The sequence below is a fragment of the Pinus tabuliformis genome, chromosome 6 (genome assembly GCF_031772625.1).
Source record: "Pinus tabuliformis cultivar Carrire ecotype Pingquan chromosome 6, CPIR1, whole genome shotgun sequence".
NCBI lineage: Eukaryota > Viridiplantae > Streptophyta > Pinopsida > Pinales > Pinaceae > Pinus > Pinus tabuliformis.
In genome coordinates this window covers 2,079,041,918-2,079,057,456 of record NC_142292.1, presented here as the reverse complement: position 1 = coordinate 2,079,057,456, position 15,539 = coordinate 2,079,041,918, and positions in this window count along the sequence as shown.

Genomic DNA, 15,539 nt, shown 5'->3' with positions numbered 1-15,539 from the left:
GGCATGCCAAGGTCTAGAGAGCTCTGGATGCTTCCACAAGCCTGCATTCCTACATCTAGAGACTATTTCCAGCAGACCTGTTCCAGAGTCTATGGGATTTAAGGCACTTTTCAAGCCCTGAATTCTGGCCATTGCCCAAAACTTGTTGTAACTTCCAGAATCCTTTAAACACATGATGACAAGACTAATAAACCAAAAACTAACTTTAGGACTAGGCCTGACAATCCCCAACCGTGACTGACATTCTATCAAACACTTGGCATTAATGCAATCTACAGGTCTAGGATACAAGACAAAGCATGAATGGATGAAAACTCTTATGAGACATGAAAATAAGGATCACCACCTTCTCCCTTGAACTGTTGTGACATCAATTAGGTCTTGCATCCATCATTTTAATAATTACAAGTAAATACATGAAATAACCATGACATGAACCAATCAATTAACCATTCTTATAACTAGCATAAAACCATGAAAATAATAGCGAGATAACAACCATTAAAATCCACATATAATAAGTACAAAAGCAAGAGAACTTAGCTTTTATTAAACATAGGCAAATCCGACTAGGTTCAAGACTTCCACGTACCACCCGACCGTAGACATGGTTGAACCAAATCTTTCTTTCAGCCAACCACCCCTGTGCCATATTCCAAGCATCAATGTGGGATCTCATAAACACATCAACCAAAACCATCCAGGGCTTCCAAAGGCCAACCACCTCAACACATTAAACGATGATTCCACCTCACGGTCAGACATCACAAGAACCATCATTAGATTGGTCTCTACCCAAGCCTTCCAGGGCTCAAGAGCATTTGTTCCAACCAAGGCTTTTAGGACTAGTAACTCAAGCAACAACTTATTCCAGGCTATCAAAGTGTTTGTCCAACCAGGGCTTCCAGGACTAGTAACTCAACCCATCTAGGGCTTCCACAACCTTTGTCCAACCAAGGCTTCCAAGACTAGTAACTCAACCCAAGCTGTTACAGGGCTTCCAGATTGTTTGTCCAACTAGGGCTTCCAGGAATTAGTAACTCAACCCAAGCTAAGGAAACATGAGAAACAACCAAAAAAAAAATGAACCCACAATAACATGGCTATCCAGTAAATGGAAAGGCTAGGAAATTCCACTATAAATCTTGGCGATCCTCCATGTAGGTGACAGATCATGACCAATAAACCACATGCATGCCAAAAATAGTGAGGAAAACATACATGCAACTCAGTACTTGCAAGCCAAACCCATTGTAGCTACTGATCCCGATGACCTCTCTCTTAGGTGTGGAGCCTGATTATCTTCTTTATTTAGAGGTATCATCGCATTGGACCCTAGTTCATAATGTGGTGGCAACGCTGCCCGTAATATTTGCACTACAAGGGGGGTCCAGGGGGGGCAACAATGATCTTTAGGAGCCCCCCCCCGTGGTGGGGGATTGGGGGCAACGCCCCCGAAGCTAAAAATAGATGTAAATTTTCCTTATAGAATTTTGTAATTTCGTAGTCAATTTGGGCCGTTCATTAGGCACAGATATGATAGTAGAAGTTATGTTTAATTTAGGGTTTTTTACCCTAGAATGCACCCCCTCGCTATATATGAGGGAATTGTATTGCGTCTATGTAGATTTGTATTCTGAGTGAGAAAGAGAGAGGAGATTGTGTGAGAGCGAAGAGGGAATTACAATGGATTTGCTGTAGGTTGTAACTCTTTAGTTTGCTCGATAATATAAAAGGAAGGATTGGTTGTTTCTCTGTGTATGTAGCACAAATTGGGTGAACCACGTATATTTGTGTTTCTCTTGTTTTATGTGTTTATATTTCTGTAATAACTTTTATGTGTTCCATTGCTCTGTAATATATAATTTTCTAACACTCTCACGCTTTCCTACTTTGCCTTTGCCTTTTTTCTCTAAAGCTCCAAGTATGCCACACTCTCCAAGAGCACTTAAAGAAAACTCTAAGTATCCAAGAGTATGAGAGAGAGAATAGAAGCGAGCTCCATCAAAACCTATCAAAAAACTTACCAACTGATCCTCAGAAGCCTTTTTATCAATGAGGCCTCTATTTTCCTCATTTTCCATTATTTTCCTTCAATTTCCTCCTCACATGAAACTTGTGACCTTTCACCTTCCTTTTCTCCCAATTTCCTTTATTTCATAAATAAATGCCAATAAATGCCACTTTTCCTTTCCAAAACCTTTGCCTTTTCCAATTTCCTTTAGCCATAATAACCGAAATGAACACCCACTAGGATGATTTTCCAAACATTCGGCTTGGAATGCGTGTCCCATGACCTTTGCCTTATATATTTTTACATGAATTTTTAACCAAGGCTGTTACAATGGGGATGATATGCCTCAGGTTTCCATCCATCGGAGGTTTATGAGCTTGATTGTTGATATCTCTATATTTTGGTTGGAAGAAAGGATCATGTGGAATATATTACGTCCCTTTTTTCCCTCTCCCTCTGTGATTCTCCATGTGTGGTCATTTAATTTTCTTGCCTCCCACCCTTGTGACCTTCCATGTTGTCATTCATGCCCTTGCCTTTGGATCTATCACATGAGTAAGCAGAAGGGAAATTGTTTTCATATCAACGAGATGATATGTTGTTTACATTGGGTATATGATTACACTTAGTACTTGGGTGATGTAATATGAATATTAGAGTAGGATGCATTACATGTTGATTTTCGCATAACTAACATCATCATATGATATTATTGTGTTAGGTTCGATGCATTTAGAATAAAATTTTATTTCTTGTTGATTTTTATGTCATAATATAATCATGGACCATCATAAGTCATCGCAAAAACATGTTTCTCTGTGTGTTTTATATTTGATATATGCAGGTAACAGATCTGCGGTCCCAAGAGATTATTGGTGTTCCCATGACCTCCCTGTTCGAGTAACTTTGTGCACTCTTCTGAGAGATCATGTCCCAATTGGAGCTAGATGTTACCCACCACCTATGGTAGTATCCATAGGATAAAAAATCTCTCCTATATGATCTTCAACTAGCATCCAACAACCCCATGTAGCCACCAGATAGCTTGATGTGCCACTATCTCTACCACCTGAGCTAGCCATATGCTCAGGGTATTTTTGTTTACTTATCATGAACACTTTTGGGCATGGATTAGTTGGGGGCTTTAGTGAAAGAGTGGGCTTGGTTTGTACTCTTGTCTCCTTTGTCCATTTTTATGGTTAAACTTGTATCCTAGTCCCGTGGGATTTCCTTTATTGGATACTAGCTTTAGGGGTGACACTACATGGGAAACCCTGGTTCTAATTGTGTGGCCCACTCCTGACACCATATACATCACTCCCCTTCACTCATTATAACCCATTAACCATATTTACCATTCGGGTCCACAATTTTCCATTGGGTCCACAAGGAGTTAGATTTCCCCTCCCCTTGTCTACACCTTGTGTCGGCCCTGGAACGATGCCTTGGAAGTTGATGTAGCTAAAAAGAAAAGAAAAAGCATAATTTGGCCACTCCCAATAGGAAATGTATCATAAAATAAAAAAGATTGTTGGAACATACTGTAAGCACTAAGAGAGTTCCTCTTGGCTGTAACGAAAAAATCTCTAAGGTAACCTTTACAAACCAATATTATTGAGTGAAGGTTATCCCCTTCAATCTAGAGAGGGTCCTCTCTAACAACCTAATCACTAAATTAGCAACTGATTGTACATTCACGCAATGACTAAAACTTTAGTTGAGTTGTATTGAAATAGGGTTTGGCTGGGCATGAGGGAGATAGTCGATTGAGCAGTGGAGTGAAAAAGCTAGGGTTTAAGGTAACTAACCAAGATACTGGTTGTATGATCAAGGATTAACAAAGGCAAGGTAGATGGTTCATCTTAGACGTTGCAAGTAATCATTGTAGATGAAAGAGGAAAATAGAAAAATAATCCACTACAATAGGGCATAGGAGATGAATCCTAAAGTAGCTTTAGAAGATAGGAGTGCAATATTTGAATATATGAGACAAAGCATACAAAATAAGGATGATTTTTGTAATGTTTATTCTCATTCAAATATCAAAATGCAATACATTCAAATGATATTACAAAGGGAGAAACACAAAAACATGTAGATAATAGAGACTAAGAGATATCATCACATGAATCTTTATGTCAATGATCAAAATATTTTTATCTTGGAAAATTATAAATTAATAAAGCTTCCAAAACACACAGACAATACCTATCTTTTCATCAAAATCCAACCTTTTTCCTCCTTTCTGATGTACAATATAGGGAAAATACATAAATGATAAGATCCATAAAGTCTGTAGCAATAACTCTAAAATATGTACAATATCTGAGGATTTAATTAACAAATCATAATCAAAATCCTATCCTTTTAGCTATTCAGATCTCTATTTTAGCTATTCTTCTAGAAAAGGGACGAATTATAGCTATATTGTAGGATCTGGAACTGTTCACTCCCTTGTATGCTTGATATCTGGAACTGCAACTTGTATTCCCTCTTGGTAGAAAAACTGGTACATGAACCTGTAAACTCTGTTGAAACTGTGCAACTTCCCTGTGTAATTGGTTGTTATGTTTAAGGCTCTTTTCCCTTGTGTTGACTCGTATTATTTGCACCCCCTCAGTCACAAAAACCCTTTGACATATTACCATAACACATCGAAAATAAACTGATTGTCAAAAAGATTAAAATGGAGCAGGTCAAAATGTTGAGGTATAATTAGTGTTTGTTCAACAATGTTAGGGTTATGTATATTTTTCTACCAATGAGGTAAATTGATTATTTCTCCATAACATTTGCAGCCTGAGCAAGGAGATCTAACTTGTCTTGGCATCTTGTCATCCTTTTGATAACTTTATGTATGGTTTTTCCAACCTTTAGGGTTTCTTTCCTTTTTTGTCTTCTTACCTTGTTTTCCTTTGTTTTGTGGCCTTCTTTCTGCTCTTTGAAACTTGCATAATCTCTTCATCTTCATCAAGAATCATTGTCTCCTTCAGATTAGGGTTAATTTTTTCCTTTAAACTCAGTTTTATTTTGTTTGAAGGGTGAATATGGGGTTTTTTGTAGTAAACCCCGGGTTCTATTTCCATTTCGTCGTCCCCTGTTTCCATTTTATGTTTCCCTTTCTCATTTTTTTTGTTGTGTGCATTGCCTCCTGTTCTTCTAGCATTAGTTTCTGTTATCTTCTTTTTCTCCTCTCATAGACCCTAACCTCTGGTTACTTTACAGGGTTTTCAACATGCTCTTCAACAGGGATATGGCTAGGCTCTCCCTTTGTTTCCTGAGCTAGGGTTTTGATAGAAACTTTAGTTTGACCTCTCCTTGGTCTTCTGGTGCAAGTTGTCTCATGTTTATTTGTCTCAGTTGTTCCACCTGCTTATTTAACTCATGAGTATATAGTATTTTTATCAGGTCGTGATGACAAATGTCATGAGGTTGCAGCTCAGGCCTCATTCTAGCTTTGGTATACATCTTCAACAAACTTTGATGAAGAAAATAGGGCAAATTCATGTTACTAAAACCCTCTAAATGTCACAAAAACCTAATGTGATATATATAAGCTTTAGAGTACCTGCCTTCATAGGTGAAGAAGAGTTGCATAGTCCTCAGAGCATTAGACCATTCACGCTTCAACATTTTCTAGAGGACTCCTACGTTCTAGTCTTGGTTTTGACAGTCTTCCTTCAACAAAAAGTTTAGGTCTACATTATGTGATCTCTGTTTTTTAAACCATCTCTCATGCTCAGTTGGTGAACAAGTGACCTCTGCAATGGACTCCTCGATGATTGGAAATTGCAGAGTTCTAATTCGTGATGCACTGCCATCAAAAGAGTATATGAATTTATGACACCAACTCAGGTTGTGCCCGTTGAAGCGTTGTAATGCTGATTCCCAATCTGCATTTTGGAACAAAGCCAACATTTCAGGAAAAAATTCAAAGTACATTCCATCGGGCTTAAAATGCTTCACATGGCTTGATCTTCCCATCTTGAAAATGGTTTCGACACTGAAAATACTTCCACAATCTTGAATTCCCTTGGTCATATGATGCAAACACTTCTAGAACCTTCCTATGCAATGTAAACATTTTTTTGCGTTTGGTAGAAATTACCATTTATGGCAAACCAGGCATTTTTAGGGTTTGAGTTTAAAATTATTTCTTAGACTTCAAAATGTAGTTAGATGTCGCATAATGGATGAAAAGGGATAGAGATCTGTGAAAAACCACTAAGGTATCTGAAATGATAGGTTTGGCAGCTCAAAAACCTAACTTTTAATTTTTCCAGTGAGCGATATGAAAATATTTTGTAGCACAAGCTATAGACGTGCGATAGGCTAATTTCGCTGCACAAAACTTAGGGTAAGCTTAGGCTTAGGTGAAATTACTTGTTTTGACATGTCTCTAGGCTTATATATCAATTTACAAATATATATATATATATATATATAATCATGACTTTTCATAATGAACTTATAAATATAGCCTTTGGAGCTTTAGGGAATGGTGCAAACCTGATGCTAGCACATACAAATTTAGCACGTGAGAAAAAACTAAAAATGAGCTCTACCCCTATCATTATGGCCATCACCCTGGTTCCTAGGCCCCCTTATATTGGCCCCTTACATCATTAAGGCACCAATGATTGTCCCAACCCCTAATGGGCAATGAACTAGCCCACCTTAACGGGGTATCACGAGTATATCTCACACATCATGTTCTCATCCTTGAAGCCCTAAGCAGTTATAAAAGAACAATCAATAAAAGACAAAGGATTATGAACAAGGGTGGAAAAACAAAGGTCTGGGTAACTCATGTACCACGATTTTTCCCTCCTACATTCATACACCCAAATGTGGGCTTCCCTTATTATAGCTACCCTTGTATTGTGGCATGTGGCTAGGAGCCTTCCCCTGATGCCCCACTTTGTTCCATCATTATATCACGTGCCACCTCCCATTTTATGGGTGTACCATGGATATGTCACTCCCTTTAAAGGCTGAAACTGCCTAAGAGGGTCCTTGGTTAACATTCTTCTTGAACTTCGACACACTACACTTGTACATTCTGAAGCCCATTATGGATGGGCATGCCACTATTGAAGTGTCCACTTGGTTCTGTGATTTGTAAGCTCATTTTCTCAATTACACTATTGTTTGGTTGTATTATAAGGTGAGGGGATGCATTGGATCTTATACAATATTGCAAGTGGGTCTTAGTTTGGGGTTTGGTCTCCCTATACTGGGTCTAAGCCCTCTGGAGGGTCATATTGGCATTTGAAGGGTGAGTGTTGAGAGCCACGAGTCTCCACCATAGAAAAGTGAAGATTCCCACTTCATGGGATCCTTCAGTTCCACTTATTCCTTCCTCTTGTTCCACCTATTGGACAATGATGATGCACTTGAACCACCATGACTAGTTGTCTCCACTCTTACACCATGTTACCTACAATTTTGTGGGTGATATTAGAAAATGTTTTCTGGAAGATGGTCCTCAGCCGGTGGCTACAAACCTTGTAGCCACCAACTAGCTCGTTGTTCCACTTCTTTGCCACCTGAGCCAACCATGTGGTCCCTCACCAATCTGTCATCACTGTATGTTTGAAGGTGGGCCTCCCAAACCTAAAGGTATGCCTTGTCATTTGGTAATTGCGTATTGTAGTTTACTTATCATGGAAACTTTTGGGCATGGATTAATTGGGGGATTTGGTGGAAAGAGTGGGCTAGGTCTGTGCTCTTGTTTGCTAGACCTCTTTTGGATGTTAACCTTGGACCCTTGTCCCGTGGGATCTCTTTTACTGACCTTTGGGCTTTAGGGATTGTACTTCATGGGAAACCTTGATTTTGGTTGTGTGGTCCCACTCCCTCATCCACATATATCACTTCCCTTCAGGTCATTATAACCCCATTCATCATTCCACCCACCTGGGTCCACATTCCTCCACTGGGTCCACACATGGCTAGCTCTCCCATTTGACAGAAAGAGTGGGCTAGGCCTCTGCTCTCGTCCCCTAGACCTCTTTTGGACGTTAACCTTGGACCCTAGTCTCGTGGGATCTCTTTTATTGACCTTTGGGATTTAGGGATGGTACGTCATGGGAAACCTTGATTTTGGTTGCATGGTTTCACTCCCTCATCCACATATACTATTCCCCTTCAACTCATTATAACCCCATTCATCATTCCTCCCACTTGTGTCCACATAGGGTTAGCCTTCCCCTTCCCCTTGCCCACACCTTGGGTTGGGCTTGGAACAATGCCCAGAGGTTGATGCAGCTGAAAATAAAATTAAAAGCATAATTTTCCACATTCAATAGGAAAATGTACAACAAAATGAAAAATATGGCCAATGCAAACACATTTAGCACGTGGGAAAAATCCAATGCATGAGCTCTACCCCATTCTCATGGCCATCACACTGGTTCTTATAGGGCTTAGATGAGCCTCTTTTATCATTTTGGAACCTGTGATTATCCCAACCCCTGGTGGGAAATGAACCACCTCACCTCAAAGTGGGTATCCATTGTTATATCTTACATATCATGCTCTTACTCCTTGAGCCCTGAGCAATTACCCAAAGAAAAATCATAAAAGGAAAAAAGGCAAATGAAGAAGGGTGGAAAATCAAGGTTGGGTGACTCATATACCATGATTTCTCCCTCCTATACATTATATAACCAAGTGTGGTCTTCCCATTTATTAACTACCCTTGTACCTTGGCATGTGACCTAGGATTGCCCCCTCCATCCCCTACTTTGTACCATCACTTTATCATATGCCACCACCATTTGAAGGATGTACCTTGGACATATCGTCCCCTTTAGAAGTAGAAACCACCTAATAGGGTACTTTGTTATCCCCCCTTGGAGCTTGGAGACATTAGCACATGCCAAAGCCCACTATGGAAGGGAATGTCATTATGAAGTTCTCACTTGTTGTCCATGGTTTTCAAGCTCTTTAACTCGATTTATTTAAATGATTTGTTGTACTGGAATTCAAGGGGTCACATTGGATCTTATGTAGGATTACATATAGTCTCCATTTGGGGATTGCTCTCCCTATACGCAGTCTGAAACCTTCATAGGGATACATTGGCACATGTAGGGTGTGTGCAGAGAGCCATCAACCTCCACAATAGTAGAAAACATTCCATGGATCCCTAGAGATGTCCATACTTTGCTTGAGTTTCATCTATTGGATGAGGAATATGCACCGGGTTCACCATGCCCAGCTGACCCCACAGTTGTATCATGAACTTGGCAGATAACCCCCAAGAATTGTATGTTGATGTGGCAACACTTACAGTATCATCCGAGCCCTTCTAGATGGTCTATAGGCATCTTCGATCTACTTGGAGACCCATGAGGTTACTTGTGTACCCCCACACCCATCGGGAGCACCACAGGTTTATTGTTTGGAGAACAAGGGGCCAACCTCTTGTCCACTACTTTTGGAAGTCCTATTTCTCATTATGGAAGCTATGGGCTTCATCGGGTCTCTTAGAAGGCCCAACGACATGTATTATTCATCATTCGGCCTCTTGATAGGCTATTTCTTTTGTTTATGAGCTGGTTCGGTGGGCTTGTCACCAAAATTTAGTTATTTTGCACATTATTTATTTTAGGGGCTAATGTAGGCCTAATTAGCTAAATCGAAATCATCAGAATTGTATAAATACAAGTGATGTGAATTGATTTTAGCATCATCATTTGGATTTGGAGCTAGTATCTCTTTAGATATTTTCGCTATCCTTTTTGGAGGATGGATTTTTGGAGCATGGAATGAATTTTTATGTTTGGATAATTTTCATTTGTCTTGGAGCTTCTTGATGGAAAGTTTTTTGGATGGTTGGATATATTATTATACATGTAAGTACATTTTAATTCTATTCTTTCTTTCGAATTTTGTTACATACATTTTTGTTGGGATTTCGCTATACTAGGGTTTATTTGTTGCATCTCTTATGTGAAGTTGTGGAAATTTTGTTTCTAGATAGTGAAATATGCATGTATGGGCCATGTATTATGAATGAATATTCCTATGGATGCTTCATTACTAAAATTCATCTTGACAAGCCATTTACCTTGCAAAATCAAGTATAAAGTCTTTGAAGCTGCTTTTGTTGTTGCCCTAGTGTTAAGCGAAGTTATCGTTGAGGCCTCCTTGACCTAGAAAATTAAAAGGTACATAGTCATAATTCTACCTAACTCTAATCTCCCCAAAGGATTGGGCATTGGTCTACCATAGGTGATCACTCTCAAACTTATTTTTCTTCACATTCTCCTCTTCTTTCTAGGTCTAGCCCATAAGTATTCTAGGGCATCGAATACCGCACAATCCAGCTGTCCAAATACTTTGGTTTTTGGTCCACAACTGTGTTAGTGTGTCATCAATACGCCCTCCAAATTTCATGAGATTCCGACGATGGGATCTTGAGATATCACAAGCCCTAGCCCCAAGACCAATTCTTGCCTTTGATTTCCCTTAAGCTAGAAACCTCACTGGGATCCTTGCATTTCCTTTTATTGAAAATTCATTCCTTGATCCCTTTCCCCTCCCTAATTAGGTAAAGCATATCATTGGTTTCTAAATCCTATCCCCTTGACCTATTGGGTTTGTGTTATATTATTTCCACGACTAGTTGCATGCACACGGGGGGAGATTCATTACACTAGGTGTAACCCCCCTTGTTGGAGGGTTTCAAGGGGGCAGTATCCCCCCTGTATGGGGTCTGTGGTAGCACCCCGGGAAATTTTTTTGGGACCCTATATTAGGTGGGGGCCTACCTATGGTGTTGTGCATGGGTTTCACACATGGTTTTCTACCCACGGTATTTTGTAGATCCAGTCAAGGGAACTATGGTTATGTTCTAATCCAGGGTAAATGGATTGAGGTTTATGAATGCTTTGACATGTATCTATATGTATTGTAACATTGAAAGGAACATAATGAAAAATCAATCTATTAGTACCGGTTTTGGGATCAAGGGGAAAATCTCTGTGTATTTGTTTTATATTCTCATCATTATTTATTTTCTGTTTTTTAGAATTCGTTTGTAGGTAATTTTTGTACAGGGTTAAAACCTACATGACCTAACCTCGGGTCCACTTGGTCTCGTGTGGTCCCATGCACTATCAAGGTTAATTTTTCAAAGATCACCTGTGACCCAAGTTTCCACAAGAATTCTAGGGCTTAGGGATCTCCTTTATAAGGCACATACTTAAAACCTAACCCATGAAATTATCCGCAAGCCCTTCCTTGATAGCCTTCCATCTTGTCTTTTAAGATAAGAAAGCCATATATTTGAGCCTCTCTTGTGAATAGGCTTCCAGGATCACCCCTCACCCTATCATTGGTCCATCCATTTCGTGATCCTAATCATAACGAGTCTCCTCCCATTGATGAAAGTCCGTAAAGAGTAGGGAGCCTTAGCTGAGGTGACATTGGGCTATCACTCCATTGTTTCCTTTAGCCTAGTAGTAGCTCTTCAAGGATCTCGTTTTAGGACCCTTGTTACTTTGAGCGATAACATTTTGGCATTGTTTCTAGGGGACACTAAATGTGTGTTTTGTTCCCCATATGACATATTGACGTAACATTATTAGTGAATACAATGGAAGAAGGAAGCCCTAGTTCTTCATTGAAATTTAAGGTGGATGCTTGTAGGGTGACGAAAGCATTTTCTAGGCATCTTTAAATTCACTCTTGCGACTCCTACATATTTTTCATTTATATCTCAAATAGGTTGTCTTTCTTTTGAGCAATTATTTACTCAATAAAATCTAAAAACTGGTAACAAGGGGGGTTGCGAACAATTCAAAAAGTTTCATCTCAATTCAATGAGGTCGGGATGGAAGCTGCGCTAGGGTTTGGCTCTGCATGAATGGCCATGAACCCTTCTGATGGGGTTTGTAGGCCGGTCCACGGCCCTGTAAACCCCCACCTGTACCCCTGTACCTTCACCTTTATCGCTATTGGTCCGCGCGGCTGCTCTCGGGTCCCTCGCGCCCTGTGACTCACCCTTTTCATTTTTACCTGCTGCACCCTGCGTACACGCTCATTTCACCTTGTTTTTTTACTCCCCCCAGGGTTCACTGAGCTCCCTGTTTTGGTTCGAAGACCCCGCTCCGCCTGCCGACAGCTCGAAGGCGTCGTTATCACAGCTGCTGAAGAACGTGACTTACAGCCAGACCTCCAACAACATCATCCAAAACAGTTACTCCGCTGTCGGTGCCGACGTCCTGCGGTTACCTGGTTTCGAGGCTGTCCCTCTCAGGCGGTTACCTGTTTTCCGAGGAAGAAACTGCAGCTGTCACCATGGATTCGGAGGAAGTAGATTATTCGAAGTCCCCGCTGGCGGAGAGCTCCATCTGGCATTCCACGTTTGCCTCTTCAGGGGGTTTACACAGTGAGCACTTATCTGCTAGTTTGGGGCATCTGTCGCCCACCATCGACCCTTCACTCCCCACCTCCCTTTACCCAGGCGAACCCTCCTCCTGGAACTCTTTTGCGGTCCCCTCTCCTGCTTCACTAGGGTTTCTGGCGGATTGTCTACAATCTTCCCCGGTTTCTGCTTCCCCACATGCTCCGATCATTCCCTCCCACCCTCCTCCCCCGAATACCTCTCTGGAGCTCCCCTCCCTCTCGTCAGCAAACCCTCCCATCTCTATCTCAAACCCTCCCTCGGGTCCCTCTGCCCCCTCTGGTAGTTATCACGCGGTCCCTCCCCTCCCGAAAGCTTTCCCCTCTCTTGGGACCATCCCCCCTCCCCCTCCCCCTTCCTCCTTCCCTCCCCCCGTGGGTTCTCTGGACACTACAAATCCGGGCCGTATGTCCTCCCGCCCTGCCAAGAAGCAGCGTTGTTTCAAATCTACTGCGGAGGACGTTTTCCTTCGGCTGGAAGAAGATATACAGTGGGGTGAAGTCATGGATCTTGCGGACTGTGTCTTGGTGGGTCGGATCAGAGGCAGACATGCATCGGCTGCAAAATTAAAACAGTGGGCGACCGAGATTTGGGGACCATATCTTGCGGAGATGCCATCGGTCCAGACTTTTCTGCGAGGATGGTTTGCACTCCGTTTCGCAAGAGCGGACGACACGAGCTGGGTTCTTTCCACGTTCTGGCATTTTGAGAAAGCCCCGGTCCTCCTCAAATGGTGGACACCCCTCTTCGACCCGGAGACGGAGCTATTAGGCATTGGACCAGTTTGGGTCCGGCTCCCGGGCTTACCCCCGCAGTATTGGTCGGAAGATATTTTCAAAAGAATCAGGAATGCCCTTGGCACCTTCATGGAAACAGATAAGTCATATATTGCATCAGGCTCTTTGGCATTCGCAAGGATACTTGTTCACATGGATACCAGGGGGGGCGTGCCTGAACATATCACTATTCAATGGAAAGCCACTTCTAGGAAGCAGAAGTTGGACTATGAAGGTATACCCTACAGATGCAGAAGATGCCACCAGGTGGGACACCTATTTAGGGACTGCCCCCTCCTTCAGAAGTCTCAGCAGACTGCTCCAGGCCAGGAGCCACCCTCCTCTGAGGGCATGCCAGATCCTCCGGCTGCTGAGGTACCTAAAGCGGATAACATCATCAACTCGGATACGATGGAAGCGCCCCTCGCCGCAGGAAGCAGACATCTAAAGCGCCCAGGCCCCCATCCCCTCCGCTGACGCGTTCAAAGGCAGCAAAGGGAGCGGTCTTCTCCTCGGGTATGTCTACTTTTTCGTCTGCCTCTATTTCTCATTTTGCATCATTGAGTTTATCTTCGCCTGGCATTGCCCCCCCCCATCAGGCTCCCTCGCCCCTCATCCCCGTCGGCACAGGACCTGGTAAAGGCACCCTGTTCATCCCTCTTCCCTGTCGGTTCACTGTATGTCACCTGCCCCATTCCCGGACATACAGGCCATCCTACTTTATCCTCCTCCCCCTCTTTCCCCATCCCTTCCTTTCCCTCGCCGTCCCCCTCTGTTAACTCGTCTCCGAGATACCCTACCCGATCGTCCACAAAACTGAAAATCTCGGACTCCGTTGGGATGCCGGTGGATCCCCAAATCTTTTCGCCTAAACAGGGGCGCGGTCGACCCTCCTCAAAATCGCTTGCCCAGAAACAAACGGAGGAAGACATACTCCTTGGCAAACAAAAAACTCTTCCCAGGGCCCTTAGAGCGCAAGACAACCTCCCCCATCCCCCTCCATGATTATTTTGTCCTTCAACTGCAGAGGGTTGGCCAGCCCGGACAAAAAAATGGCCCTGAAGCGACTCTTACTCACAAACCCTGTGGACATTATCTTCTTACAAGAAACTTTATGCAAAGCAGACTCGGCATCCTCCATTCTGGGATCATGGCTGCCTGGGTGGACTTTCTCGGTCATTGATGTCTCAGGCCGATCAGGTGGCATAGCTATTGGCTTCAAGAAGAAATCTCTTATGTTTAAAAACATCTGGGGAGGAGGGGGTTTTCTGGGGGCAGAGATATATTCGAGAGATTTGGAGGAAAACCTGATAGTATTAAATGTCTATGGCCCCTGTGTAAACAGAGAGCTTTTCTGGCAAAAGCTACTAAGTTCCCCAATCCTTCAAGCGGAGAACATTATTCTGGGTGGAGATTTAAATTTCTCTATTGGGTTCTCCGAATCCTGGGGACATCTTGCTCAAATTGATCCCCTCTCTGATTATTTTGGGCAACTACTTGAAGATCACCATTGGATTGATCTCCCTTCAGCTAAGCTTCAATTCACTTGGAAGAACAACAGATCAGGGGATCAAAGCCTAGCGAGAAGGCTGGATCGTTTCATCATGAAAGAAGGCCTCTGCCCCCTATACCCTCGAGCTCGTCAATGGGTGGGAAGTGGTGGGATCTCAGACCATAGGCCCATCTTCCTGGAAATAGAAGCAAGACAACGAGCTCAAAATGCCCCATATAAATTCAATGCAACTTGGCTCCGGGATCCATCCTACTTAAAGTTGATAACGGATTACTGGAATGCTCACCCAATCTCTGAGAATACGGACCCAGTTAATGGTTTGGTTAGAAACCTCTCTGAAATCAAAGGAAAATCTAGAGAATGGGCGAAAACAAAGAGGAAACAGGATGATCAGATTCTCTCCCAGGCGGAACAAGCAATTGAAGCACTTGAAGAAAATCCTGATGGAACCTATATATCTCCTGAACAGAAAACTTTGTTTGAAGACCTAATCAAAAGGAGATCTCAGATACTCAGAGATAGGGAGGACTCTTGGAGACTCAGAAGCAGAGCAATATGGCTCAAGGAGGGGGATGAAAATTCAAAATTTTTCCACCGGTTTGCAAATGGGCGAAAGGCGATCAACACTATTTGGGAACTGAAAGATGAACAAGGACATCAGGTCAGCAATCAAGGGGAACTCGCAGATCTTGCATCCTCACATTTTAAGAATATATACAAAGCTCCAGGTCAAGCAAATCTCTTGGAAATTATGAGGGTTGCAGAACTTTTCCCAAGATTTGTGGATGAGGATGAGGCGGAGGAGCTGACTAAAGATAT